This window comes from Ischnura elegans, chromosome 1 (genome assembly GCF_921293095.1).
Source record: "Ischnura elegans chromosome 1, ioIscEleg1.1, whole genome shotgun sequence".
NCBI classification, from domain to species: Eukaryota; Metazoa; Arthropoda; class Insecta; order Odonata; family Coenagrionidae; genus Ischnura; species Ischnura elegans.
In genome coordinates this window covers 86,058,722-86,072,977 of record NC_060246.1, presented here as the reverse complement: position 1 = coordinate 86,072,977, position 14,256 = coordinate 86,058,722, and positions in this window count along the sequence as shown.

The window sequence follows — 14,256 nt, the reverse complement described above, 5'->3', positions numbered from 1 at the left end:
TGCAGAACCACAATTGTAGTTTTTTTATGTCATAAGATGGCATTGTCATGTACATGTGTATTATCTGTTTAAATAAAACTTTCTTAAACTTTGCATGTAACTAGATAATTTTCATTACGATAAAAGTACAGGCAGCTCAAAATATCAAATGCGCCCCCCTTGAGTGTTTTCTGTATCCGCTACTAACGTGTCTGAGTCCTCATTTTCATGAGATGAGAACCCAGGAAAGATAGATAACCGGTGAAAAAACACCCTCGTAAGGCTACCATCTCATTTAGTCCTCAGTACGTGATTGTTCTCCCCAAGTCATGAATTGTGATTCGTGATCAACTGAAAGTGACGCCATTGCTACATATATTCCCTTGCATGGTGTCATACCAAAAAACCTTTTCTCTTTAGTCCATCTTGCCTCTCCAATACATGAATTTTCACGCGCACCCGGCATTCATTCCAAGAATCCTTATCCTTTCGCTTTTGGATGTGGGAAAAATACTTAATGAGATAAGTTCCTTCCCTCAAAAGAATATCAAAATAGTTCTACGGAGCAGAAATGATTCGCGAAGGTTTCGCTTTCCATAGACGACCATATTGGTTGGCGGTAGAATTAGAGGGAGCAATGTTAGGGAGGCGAGGTGGAGTCATCTCCAATGATAGAATAACCGTAAAAATCTAAAGATAAACCTCAATCTCACAGCATTCAATTACTTGCTTCAGCAAAAAATACAATTTTGGATTGGTAGGATTCCCCTTCCTGGATCCGCCACTGATTTTACACGTCCACTTTCAAATGCTATTAATCCCTCACCGTCGCATCCTTTCTCCTCTCGGTAATATCCGATGGCCCTCTTCCACCCTTCCAAGACAAGAGAAGTAAAATTCAGTAGCACCACATAGCCGTTTCAAGTGTAGGAATAAAGTTGTCGAAAGATATATTGAAAATTGCCTACGTCCTCTAGTTACAGAGGCTTAATGATCGAAAAATTTCTTAACAAATTCAATTATCCAACCCTTGAGTATATATTGTTCATTTTTCAATATTTCAAAGCACCAAATCAAAATTATTCAATATACGATGTACTCTAGAATTTTATCGAACTCCCCTATGGGTGGTGATCAGTATAAATGAAGTATTTCAACCCTTCTTTCCCAGTCGTTTTCCCGCTATGTTAGAAAGATTGAAAATGCACTTATTTTATACGAGAAAACGGACCTTTTCAATACATCCCACAACACAGTGCGACCATTGAAGTAATACACAATTCGTAAATTGGCAAATGCCACCCATATTACACCGTATTTTTTAACGAATCACACATGCCCCTTCAGCTCAAATATTCTTCTTATCACTCAATAGATTAAAATTGATTGCTTGTAAAATTTGGATTTCATTCTTATTTTTTGATAGGAATTACTTACTATATAGTCAATCCATTTTAGCCAAAACACGTAAGATCAAGAAGGAGATAAGATTAAATAAGATTTCAGCTGCACATTGAAAGGATTGGAAGTAAAAGGGATTGGATGCATTTAGGCAACCTTCAACCACACCAAGTGCGTACCCAGGATCAAAACTAGGGGGGGCAAGCCATGGTTGTTCAAGTTATAGGTAAGATTTAAGCATGTAAAAGGTGAATAAAACCAACAATTTAAAGAAACTTTAAAAGCTCTTTACTCTTTTTTAAAAAGTTTTGAAAATTATTTGCTTGAAAAAAATATTATTTACCTTTAAAGACGTGCGATTTTTCCTTCTAATGGGGGGAGGGGCAGCTGCCCTCTCCTGCCCCTCGCCCATGAGCCACACTGATTTTATCAATAAACTTCTCTCTACACCCATTGTCCTTCAGGAAGTTGAAGACATTTGTCTGGTGCATTGATATGTCCCGTTAATATTTAAAAAAAAACTTAACAAAGCTAAAATAATAATTCTCAACAGAAGCGATTTTTTCCTGTAGAGGATTATAACGCGCTTAAAAATTACCGTATCGCAATGCACCGTATAGTTAAAGACATTAACGGGAGGAAAAACCTTTCTGATGAGATTAGATATAGATTTTGCGTCTCAAAATTTTCATAAAACAATCAAGTTATTAGAGAATTTAAAGATGGGAGAAGACGTAGGTACGTTTGTGACGATGGCATTGTGCTGCCATCCGTTTCCTTATAATTAGTGAGGATTGCATTTAATTGCCTCATGAAAGTACATGCCACCATTTGAACCAAAGAAACACGCATGAAATGATACATTTACAAGTTTTAGATGATTTTTGGGCAGTCTGCGTGCGTAAAAATCGAATCCTCGAGGGTGTAAACCCGGCGAGGCACCTTTTTTACCTCATAAATATTCATAGATTACTTCTAACATTTTGCCCCCCACGCATATAACCTATTTCTCATTAATGCTATGGCTAATCAGGTCGAGGCTACTTAAAATTGTATATGGAATAACTTTTTTGTCGAGTTCGTGGTTTTGATACGCTATTCCCAATCCTCGGAAACAATAATAAACATGAGTTCAGAGGGATTTCCGCGTGAAAGACGTGGAGCCGCGCAAAAACATTTCGGAGCAGATAACTTTTTTGGCATCGTTTTCTTCGAGCGCGAAATTCCGAGCGAAGGCTGACTGATTGTGTATTCCTTGACGCGACCAGCGCCTCTCAATCCTCCACTTTCGGCCAGGGCACGCACCTCAAAGTTCACTAAAATAAAATCGCATGAGCCAACGCGCGGTGAAGTTCCGGTACGCTTGGTCTCAGCTTGAGCAGACTTAGCATTTCCTCACAATGGTCCCGAAACTCAGGTCAACACCCGAATTGGCAGGTTGTCGTAATCCCTTACCAATGAAAGCAAACGGAAGATAACACAACACACTTGTGTTGACTTCTAGGGAAAGCGGTAATAGTTGAGAAGAAATCGGGAATTCGGAGAATCAGGAGACATGGGCATTGATGAGTGCTTACGGAATCCATTAAGGTTGGCTATTGAAAAATAACGTATAGCCTACTGATGGCGTCACGAAGAATCTAGTTATGAAAAGGATAATCAAAGCCGGAATGCAAACAAGGCAAAGTAGGCAGTTGCCAAAGGCAGTGGATCAAAGGTTGCAACAGAGAGAGCCAACGAAGTTGGTAGTTCATTTGAAATGAAGTGCATCAATTATTGCACTATTCTATTCTCCGATCATATATGTAAACTGAAATGCCCCTACCACTACGGCAGCGCGTTGCGCATGCCCAGACTAAGTTTAAGTCGTGTGAATTTCACACATTCAGAGATAGGGCGGGTCAGTTTCATTCCCTGAGCCACCCGTATTAAGGATTATTGCATGGGGTCCAAAGAATCCACCTGGAATTTGAACCCCGTACCGTTCGTTCGGTAGCGAAACTGAGTTGTAAATCTTCCGATAGCTAAAATATTCTATTTCTTCATTTTGAATGTACAAAAATGCTAAATTCGAAGAATAATTGATTTAATTTAAAGCTATTGCTAAACTATTGACGAAATAACCAAAAATCTCATTTAAAAAAATAGTGATGTTGGTGTATTTTTATGCTCGCAAAAAAGGAATTAATATTTAAACATCGATAGACTGACGTACATTCGGACCATTCATCTGAATTTGCAGAAGGTCCATGCTTTTAACTGTTATTGTAATTGTATCCGGAAGCGCAGCAGCATCTCGTTCTCTAAAGCCATAGAGAATTTCGATAGAAGGATCTGCAAGGTTAAATCATGCGATATGAGTTAGGACAGGGGCACAGCTAGGAATTAAGGCTGGGGGGGTTTAGTTGCAACCGGGGTGAGTGGGGGTATGGAATACCCACCAGGATAAGCGGTATGTGCGAGATTAATAAATAGCGGAATTTGAAAATAAATGGTGCAAAAATGTGAGTTTTTCGGCTTTGCGAGGGATATTTTAAGAAACACGCATGAATCATTAATCCTTACACTATTCTATTAGTAATGTCAATCAGTTAAGTAAAATGGATTAAACTTAAAAATTTCTCTGAGCTCTGGGGGGGGGGGGGGGGGTTTATCCCGAAAAAAAACCCTCGCTGCGCCACTGGGTTAGGAGAATCCTGGTTTGAGTCCAGGTGACAGGGAATGATTCTCACTTCGTGGAATTCTGCACATTATTTGGTCCTAAGTTTCGACGTTTAGATTAAAAAATTAATAATGCTTCCTTCATAATTTCTCCAGTTTACGAATAACAAGCTGTACAATCTTCAGAAACGGGTATAAGGGCATCATTTCTTCTTTTGTTGGCAGCTACCATTCGATGGCGCTGGGATTTATTTATTTTTTATTAAAATATAATTAAATATCACTCCAAATAATTATGCTACAAATTTGACTTTCGCAGTAATATGAAATATTAGCATCAACAACATACAATAAGAGATGTAAAACTGCTGATGCTGTCAAAAATCCAATGAATTTGAATATGTGGTTATCCGTGGAACAATAATGTAGGTTAACCATCGAGAGTTACGATAGAAATTACTGTAACTGTGGTTTCAGAAATGTTTATTCCTGAAGAATTACTCTTCACGTCTGCAATATAAAAATGATAGGCATGCATTGATTCCAACGGCAGCCTTCATACGGGATGGTGACCCATCGCGGGAATGTGTAATTTAATCTTAATTTGCGATGCTCGTCGTTTCACGGCATTCCGGTGACTACTTCTTCACTGGGACAGGTTTCCATGGCTACAAAAATTGCTTAATCCATTCCCCTCAGTGTAAAGTCAGAAAGTTCAGAAAAGTCAGCCACCAGGGTATTAAAATCGAAAATAGGTATTTAATTTAACAACATCTTTCATTCGGGTACATTTTCTAATCACTTAAAATATACCATTCTACGCATAAAAAGCCTACGAAAATGAAATAAACAAATTTTTTGGCGAGTCATAGACAAAAAGTTTTGAAAGTGAAGGAAAAATAGTAAAGGCGCCATAAAATTGTATAGATAGCGTTATGATACTCACTACATTGGACTAATAGTGCGGTAGGAGTTGAAGGAAATGCACATTTTTGCAAATCGGGCTTCCAGGCATCCACGGGTATAAATACTTCGCCACTGGAAATCAAAAAATATGCTAATTGACAGAGAGAGAGGCTTTAGAGATTACCGTTGCGCCATTCACAAATCCTATATTTTGATAACAGGGGTTAATTGGAAGTGATATTACTCTCCCATGGGAACCGCAGATGTTTGAGGTTGTGAAACGCCCGAAGACTTTCTATGCTTCCATCTAGGTGTCTCAAGCCCGCGGATGTTTGGGGGAAAGACGAAACTTTTATCTCACTAAAATCCTCTTTTCAAAATAGTTAGGGAGTGCCTCGTAGTGAAGGTGAAAGCTCTTGGGTTACACGGCGAGGAGATGGATATTTCTTATTCATCCTAAAAAGCATACCTCGTAGGAAACCCTTCCCTAATTCCACCAATAAAAAATATTTTTGTCGGGGAATTTTTTAGGGCAAACGAATACATCAATTCAACGGGTTAATTTGAAAGACAAACGTATGTGAAAAACAAGATCAAAGGTCCGTCTATATACGAGGCGGGCCCCGCGGTAAACTGTTAGCATACTTACATGCATGCATAGGCCGGTTCTAGGGGGGCACGGGGGCACGTGCCCCCCAGACTCCTAGAAAATGTGCAAGATTTTCAATACGGTCCCATTATCATTGCGTTCGTTTTGTATTACGAGGTATACTTGTGCTCCCCAGAACAAAATCCTGAATATGACCTTGCTTGTGCCCCCCCAGAAAGAAATCCTGGATCCGCCCCTGCATGCATGCCCTTCGTGCACCCAACAATCTATGCTTCCCGCAGTCGTCGCGTACAGCTTGGATTCCAGGGATAACGACTACCTCGACACTTCTCGCAAGTCCTGTATGTGCATGGTGGAAAATCAGGGCATAATTTCTTTCATTGTAGGCCGAGAGAAGGACAGTGAGCCAAAAATAAATAGGGAAGTGTTTATTAGGAGAAAAAATTAAGAACTACATAACAACAGAAAGCTCAGATGCTTTAAAAGGACTTATTCCTGTATATTGATTGTTCTACGAAAAAAAATCAACGGGGAAAAATAATCTCCATGTGAGAGTTTTAGCACGGTTTATGAACTGCGTAAAAATGTCTAATTTGGCATGATGAGTAAAATTCTCCACGGTCAATTTCAGTAAAATATATGTTGTTTCAATGCACATCAGCAACAACACTGGTAAAAAATCCTAAGATTGGTTTAGCGAAGCTAAACACTTAACTAAATTCTCTTATTAGCCGATTTTTCACTCAGACGTATTTCTTCTCTTTCACATCCGTCTTCACTGGCCCTTTCTATTTTTTCGGGGTATTGCTTTCCCGTTCTTTCCACCCACTTTTCTCTACACGATTGTCTTAATTTTTCCATCTAATTGATAAGTTTTCCGTGAAGTATCACCTCTCTCCTACTTTTATCTATTTTCCTACGTCTACCTACTCCTACTTTTCTTTGGAGTTCCTTTTTACTTACTCGGTCGATCAATTTGACCCTCAAAATTCCTCTAAGTTTTAACACTAATTTTCGGATTTCAGACTGGGCTGGTTTAGTTTTCACACTGAAAATGTCCTCAATCAAGTATTTGTATAGTTGAAGAATGATATTTCCGAATCGAGAATCCCCATCTTCATGGTCATGTTAACTACATAATAGACGAACCCAAAATATCCCTGAAAATTAATTGTCGTATAGCAGATAGTATTCATTGGAAAGCAAGTGATTAATTTTATGCTTCGCAACACAACCACTTCAATCACTTCATTGCAGTGATAACTTGCGCTTGGCCTCAATGACTCATCCCGAGAAATAACTGCGAAATAAGTAATTGGGAAAAGCGACCGAGGACACAAACTATCTTACGTTCATCACAAAAGAATTCCATTATCAATCGTTTCCGTTAAGATAATGGTGGTTGTTGACGCTCGGGCATGCTTCCACGAAAATGGTAAACAATATCACTTTGATAAATAAAGTGAATGCATCGTCTCCTTCGCGCTTCCTCGAGATTTTGTTAAATGTGACTAATAAACTCATAAAATTTTACTACACAGTTTTTAACTTGTTTTTTATTGGCCTTCTGCGATTTCACTGTACAATCATCTTAACCTTCAAGTTCGCTCGATATGAATGTGCGCATGTTGCATACAGAAATAATTTTGCAATACATTTTGGAAAACTCATAACGGTGATTTTCTGGGGATATATGCTTGAATTGCGTAGTAATACCCTAACCGTTCTTCTCTGCCCGTCATGCAATGAAACCCATAAACATTTTCCCATAAATCTTAGCAATGCTCCCACAAGTATGCGGGCCCGAGGCAAATTCGGCGTAATTGTGGTGACGCTATACTAAAAGAATTTCTTTTCCTTACGACGCTGCTCATTTTCCATGGTAACCAAAATTCATTCCCCTGCTATTAAGGTTGAAGTCCAATTTTTAAAACTTTACACAGATTACTGCCAGAAAGGGCTATCGATATACCTATCACGTTGGTAGGGATTGAGATTACATTATGAATTTCGAGACTGAATCTTTAGGAAACAGCTGGTAACATACATAGGTAATTTAAAAAGTAGACTTTGCACTACTTCATAATGATATCTTTAGCCAACCCGTTTCAATACTTCAGTATTATTTAGAAGGGACACAAGCGCTTTTCAAGAAACTCAGCCCCAATTAGTCCCTTTAAAAACGGAACTGAAGTGTTTAAACCGCTTGGGTAATAAAATCATTGTATTAAGTCTATTTTTCAAGTACATTGGGCTTCCACAAAATAACGGGCGAAGTTTTCTGTATAATTAGTTATTGTCACCTGGGTATAAGGAAATGGAGTCAAGACACCACCCTGATCTGCATCTTACAATTAGTATAAGATTACTTGAGCAAACCTCCGAGGAGTAATGAGCTATAATTATCACTATATAGTAATGATCACTTGGGATGGGGCTGGTACTCGTGGCGCAGCGAGGGGGGGATAAAACCTCCCCCAGAGCTCAGAGAAATTTTTAAGTTTAATACATTTTACGTAATTGGATTGATATTGCTAATGGAATAGTGTAAGGATTAATAATATATCCCTCACAAAGCCGTAAAACTCACCATTTTTGAACCATTTATCTTAAAATTCCGCAAGTTATTAATCCCGCACCTACCGCTTATCCTGGTGGATATTCCACACCCCCACATCTAAACCCCCCCCAGCCTTAATTCCTAGCTGCGCCCCTGGTTGGTACGGTGGCTGGAGTTTTAGCTTCTCATTCCGATAAATCAGGTTGAAAGCCCGGAAATGGGCGGAGTGTTTAGGGGATGCCCAATTACCACTAGTGGTGCAGTATTGAGGGAATTTGAAGTACATTCCCCGGTCCATCAGATGCTAAAGACGTTAAGCCAAGATCTCATTGGTGCCTATCTTAAATAACGACCTAAAGTCGACGCCGGGTTTCTTTCTACATTCCATCCATTATAAAGCTTTTTTCCCCACCTTTCCGTCATGGCGCTAATATCTTTATTAATTGGTCATATCTTTGTAACGCTAATAATCTTATACAGTATCATAGTGTTTGTGAAACTAGTTAGGCAAATACATCATCGATCAAGGGTTCCAATAAAATAGACATAGTTAGCTGTTATCCAATATTTACTGCTGTAGAAGCTCTTCCTCGAACATCATCTACCAAATACCTTGCCTTACACCGTGGGCGTACCCAACGGGGGGCATAAGGGGGTAGCCCCCCCCCCCCCAGAAGCAAAAGTAAATTTAGTGTAAAACGAAAGTTTTGATCAAATTTTCTTTAAATCCAAGAAAAGTGATATTATTATAAAACATGTATTTAAAATAAAAATATTTTTCGAGCAAATAATTTTTAAAAAATTATAAAGCGCTGATACATTTAAAAAAATAATGGTTTCCTTAACCTTTTCTGTGTTAAAACGTGAACGACCACCGCTTGCCTCCCTCTAGTTTTGATCCTGGGTGCGCCCTTGCCTTACATATCTACATCGCCGTTTCTTTCAACCTCTGTATCACCGAAATCTGAGCAGAAGCCGATGCACTCCCGCGGGCTTTAAGGATTGCAACACCGATTCTTGCTTTGGTATTTTCTTCCCCGAGCAGCTTGCTTCAATGGGTTCTCCTCAACAGCGTCCCCGATAGTCCACTTGATCGGCGCAACAAAAGCCATTTGAAACGAAGTCTTAAAAATCCAATTAGCGAAAACTTTCACTTCACATCTCGCCTTGCGTATCGAATAAAAATTGACGCGTTCTGAATCGCAAAATTCCCATGAAAAGATTCCCTACACCTATACCCGCCAAAAGATTATCCGTGCTAGAATGGCCCATGGGTGGAGACATCGTTAAGCACTGGTCATTTGGCTAACCACTGAAACATTTTGATGACTGCGGATATCGTGGTTACATTTATGCGAAACAGTTGAACTTTTATGCTACGCAACGCTGACTCTCCGGGAGAAAATCAGCTTAATGGGACGGGTGAGGCCTGCAACAAAGGATAAACTAAGCGACTGACTACTAAAGGATCTATAAGAAAAAACTTGAGAAAACTACAGACTTGCCACCAATTTATTGAGGAGTCCTTTTTTTCGTAGCTCGTCTCGTTCACCATAGGGGAGCATTTAGGGGCACGTGGTTCACCATTTAGGGGCAAGGGGGCACTTGCACCACCCCAGACGCTTAAAAAATAGGCAAGATATTATTAATAGGGTTAAATAACTACAAAAGAAAATCTCTTACCAGTTTGGATGATAGATGCCTGGTGAATGAGTGATTTACACCGCCAATGCAGTTAAAGCAGAAAACCGATGAGATTCCCCGGAGTACTCAATATCCAAAGCGCGTGTATCCGAGTGCATTCAAAATAACCACAGCAAAACTAACCTCTTTCACTGTTTATTCAAACCTAAATTCATATATGCATTTCTTTCTGGAAACGGAATTTCCGAAAAAAGGTAAAAGGGACCGCACACGAGCAACGTGGGGTCATAAAAAGACCCTTTTCGCGACTACCGCATGAGGTGGACGGGCAAATACCAACCAGCTGCAGGCTGGTCGGCTAGTTGTAAAATCTATTTTGTCTTTGAGGTAAGAAGCAGGATAATAGAGACGTTTTACCCATCCAAGGGGTAAAATGCACGAGCGGAGTTGTCAGAGTTTTAAGTCAGCAAGTTTGCATTCGGGAATTTGGTAAATAGTCACTAGTCAGTAAAAATGGATAGAGGAATGAATTAATTTACCTAAAGTGACAACAAACCAACTTGAAATGAAATAGTTATAATTATGTTGGAATAAAACATATCCACAGCAAAGACTTCATAGCGCTTTATGATGTACGCTTCGTCACGACATTCCCTAAACCCAGGGAGCAGCCGCGGACTGCACGGCACGGTAAAAACATCGATTTTATTTAGTTTGTTGCTAACGGTCGCAGATTATTTCCGTGGATGGAGACTCTAAAAGGCTTGATGCAATTGCGATGTAAATATCTGAGAGCAACTCGGTGTCCTCCTTTTTATACAGCCACACACGGGCAAAAATGTTACTGAAATTAGCGTCCGCCATTTTGTACTGCATCGACGATAAATATTACAAGACAGTAAAGAAAACAGGTTACAACATAAGGAAAATAAATGTAGTAATAATATATCATAGCTTTTATTCAATAAATTTGCTTAAAATGATTCACTATCCAACATCCGTCGAGTACGGCAATTCCCGTGGCCAGCAGCCAGCTCCGGGCGGTGCCGCACGTTCGAAAAATCGATCTTAATTTCGGCGTCGCAGGTGGTCGCAGCTGTACTTCCGATTATCATAATCTATATACTTTGTTGTATATGTGGTGCAAATATCTCGAGGTAACTCGGTGATCCTTTTTTTAAAATCCTACATAAACACAAAAATTCGACGAAAAACAGGGTCCGCCATTTTGTATCGTATTGGTCACAAATACAACAACTAAGTCGTGAAAGTTGATGGTAATCGATGATAACAAACCGTTTAACAATTTTATTAATTGTTGTTGCTATTGAATTAATACTAAAGGTGTGACATTAGTTTATACTTGCTGAATTTCGAAAAAAATTCAAATCGGGCAATTTGCGCCAAATTTGTTCAACTTTGAGGCTATGTATTTTATATAAAAAATTAGTCTAAGAAAAATATTTTTCGTCAAAAAATGCACTAATGTGTTGGCAACAACTGTGCAAAGTTTCAACTTCCATACTCAAAAAAACCATTTTCGAGGTTTTGTCCAGCTTTTTTCGATTTCAGCCCACTGTGCGGCGGGGTAAAATGCTCGCCTGTCAAAGAAGTGTCGGGTTCGAGTCCCGCATGGGTAAGTTTCCTTTATCAAGCGCAACGTTGTCGCAAAATAATTAATTCACGCCATTTATGTCAATATTGATCCGTCGGTACGTATGAATTTTGTAACGTAAAGCTAAATGTGGAATAGTATTTATTCAATAAATTTGAAAGAAATAGATTTTTACAAAAATACCAACTCCCGTAGAAGTATTGAGAAAGTAATGCAAAGCATATTCCGGACATGTTATGGATTCAGCGAGCCAATTTTTGAAGCGACACAAAAATCGTTCATTTTTTCGTTCCCATGGAAATACCTCCGTTAAGACGGCCAAGGGCTCCACTCCAGGGTGTCATAAAACGACCGTTTTCGAAATTAGAATCCTGAGGGTCAGGGATCGGTGATTGAAGAAGGTATAAGGGTTTCAGCTGGTATCTTTCTGGTAGGTCTTTTTGTATGAGTCCCAGGAAAACAACTCACTTTGTCGAGGTTTGAACGCTTTTAATAGAAGCATGGTCTTCGATCGTATCCAAAGATAACGAAATGAACTTCGATGAAACGTGCAAGTACATCGCATGAAAAACCTCCACTGTCTTCACCATAGACCATTTGAGAATCGGTGTCTTGAAGCAAAACATAAAAACGGTGAATGTTGAGCGTTAAAACCCATACAGCTTCAATAACCTTACCGCGGCGCGGCTAATCCAACTCCCGACGCGCGGAGAAGAACCCTGCCGCGCGATCGAAAAATCAATGTAATTTCCGGCGACGCAAATTTATTTCAAAGAAAACTGCATAAAGACCTCAAGAAATCTTCAAAAAATGCTCTCATATAAGTTACTCTGCGCGACCTTGCCGAAAACCTATTTGAAACTCTACCTAAATGTAAAACTTCGTCGAAAAACAGTATCCGCCATTTTGTTACTGCACGGTAAGAATTTATGGGCTGTATTCTTTAAGATTACGGAAAATTAAAGAAAAAACACCATGCTAACAGATTATGTGGTTTTTTATTCGGCAAGAATCCACCTATAACTTCACCATTCACTTACTTTGGAAGATTTTCAGAGAAAATTGAAGACGGGCGTTTTTATGGAAATTTGCTCACGTTTGAGCCTCCGTATCTCAGTAACGGGTACGATCTATGTCAAATGAAGTACATATCAATAAACTTCAATCATTTTTGAGTATACCTGCGAAGTTTCAAGTTTATAACTCAAAAAAAGCCATTTTGTAATTTTGTCCGGCTTTTTCCGATTTCCGCCCACTGTGAGGCGGGTCAAGCCCATTCTCACCTAATCACACGAGGGGGAGGGGTCCTGACAAATACCACGTAATATTTTTCCGCAAGGGACAGGGTAAAACATGATTCTAGATCACGATCTTATGGTGCCGGAACGCCGCGGCGTCCCGCCTCTGGTTAACAAAAGACATAATAGTCAAATATCATTTTTATCAAATTTTGTTGCCCCAAAAATTCTAATTTATACATTCGTAACCAAAACAAAAAATTGCAATAAAATGTAAATAATAACTTGTAAAAAAACAGACTAATAATTCAATTCTAAAATAAGTTAAGGAAAGTGCGTTCCGGAAAATGAAGAACTTCAGACGCATTGAGGGTAGTTAGAAGCCACAAGTAATAACATTTCTGGTTGGGCTGAAGACACCACCCCACGGCTACGTGCCTACTGTTGCTGTAGGCAATAAGAAAAACACCTGCATTTTCTTTAACCTCAACCCCTTGGGGATTTTTCACCTTCATCCCGGAGAAGTCCCTTTTGGCTAGCAGGAGAAGAGATTTCCAAATCGGCACAATGCCCTCTCGTGGAAAAAATTATAACTGAGACAATTCGTGTCATAATTTTAAGTTGCTTTCTTGATACGTGCTTCCCTTAGGGCAGGCTGTTTCTCCGCAGGCATCGTTGGTGTAGCAATGAGAAAGGGAAGGCAGGGAAAGCGAGGAACCGGAGCATTGTCAAAGAGAGTCAAAAACGAGTCCCCAACGGCACGAAACCCCTTCCGGACCACCTTCTTGGGATGCACCATCACGTATCTGGGAGGAAGGTGCACGCGCCATGCATATCCCCTCGAATACGCGACCTGGCTCGTCCCTGAGACAGCCCGAGAGTACGCTTGGCAATTGACACGTCCGATTACGAATTTCGAAATCACTGTTGTATGGTAGGGTCGGGGAGTAGTAGAATAAAAGTAAATGATTCACCGATAGCGATTAAATTTTGCGTGTTTTTTTACTTGTAACCGTTTTATTTTATAAAATGTGACTAGTCCTTTTAATCTACTGATTTTGCCCTTATAATAATCGTTGCTTTGCTTAAAATACTGAACTATCGAGCCATGACCAATAGCGCCTCTAGAAAGGGCATAGGGTTATCCACATTAGCTCTGCATTTGCTTCACAAGAGAAAATCCTCAAGTACCTTGTATTAATTAAGTGTTGATGATGGATACAGTATATTGAAATTGTAACTGAAGAAGCATCATTCAATTAATGCTCTTTCGTCAATCTCTATAAATTCTTAAAAGGTTTTACAAAAACTAACTGTAATCATACTTGACCTAGCAACTTCTTTTTTTTAAATTAGTTGTCACTAGTCACTGATAAAGCATTTTAAAATGTAACTGCAACGAAATCCAGTAATTTTTAATGGCAAGTCAGAAAAATATTCTGAGGGTTTTTGGAAAGGAATCATCTACCATGGCCACGGGCACTTTTAGGCATTGTTTATTCGTATAACCTTCAATACAAAATAAAATTTTAATGATATTATACGAATAGTTAAAAAAATATTTTACTAATGATTATTGCTAAGACAACGACGAAGTGCTGGACATGGTGGGTGAGGAGGGGCAACTTCTAGATGAGATACG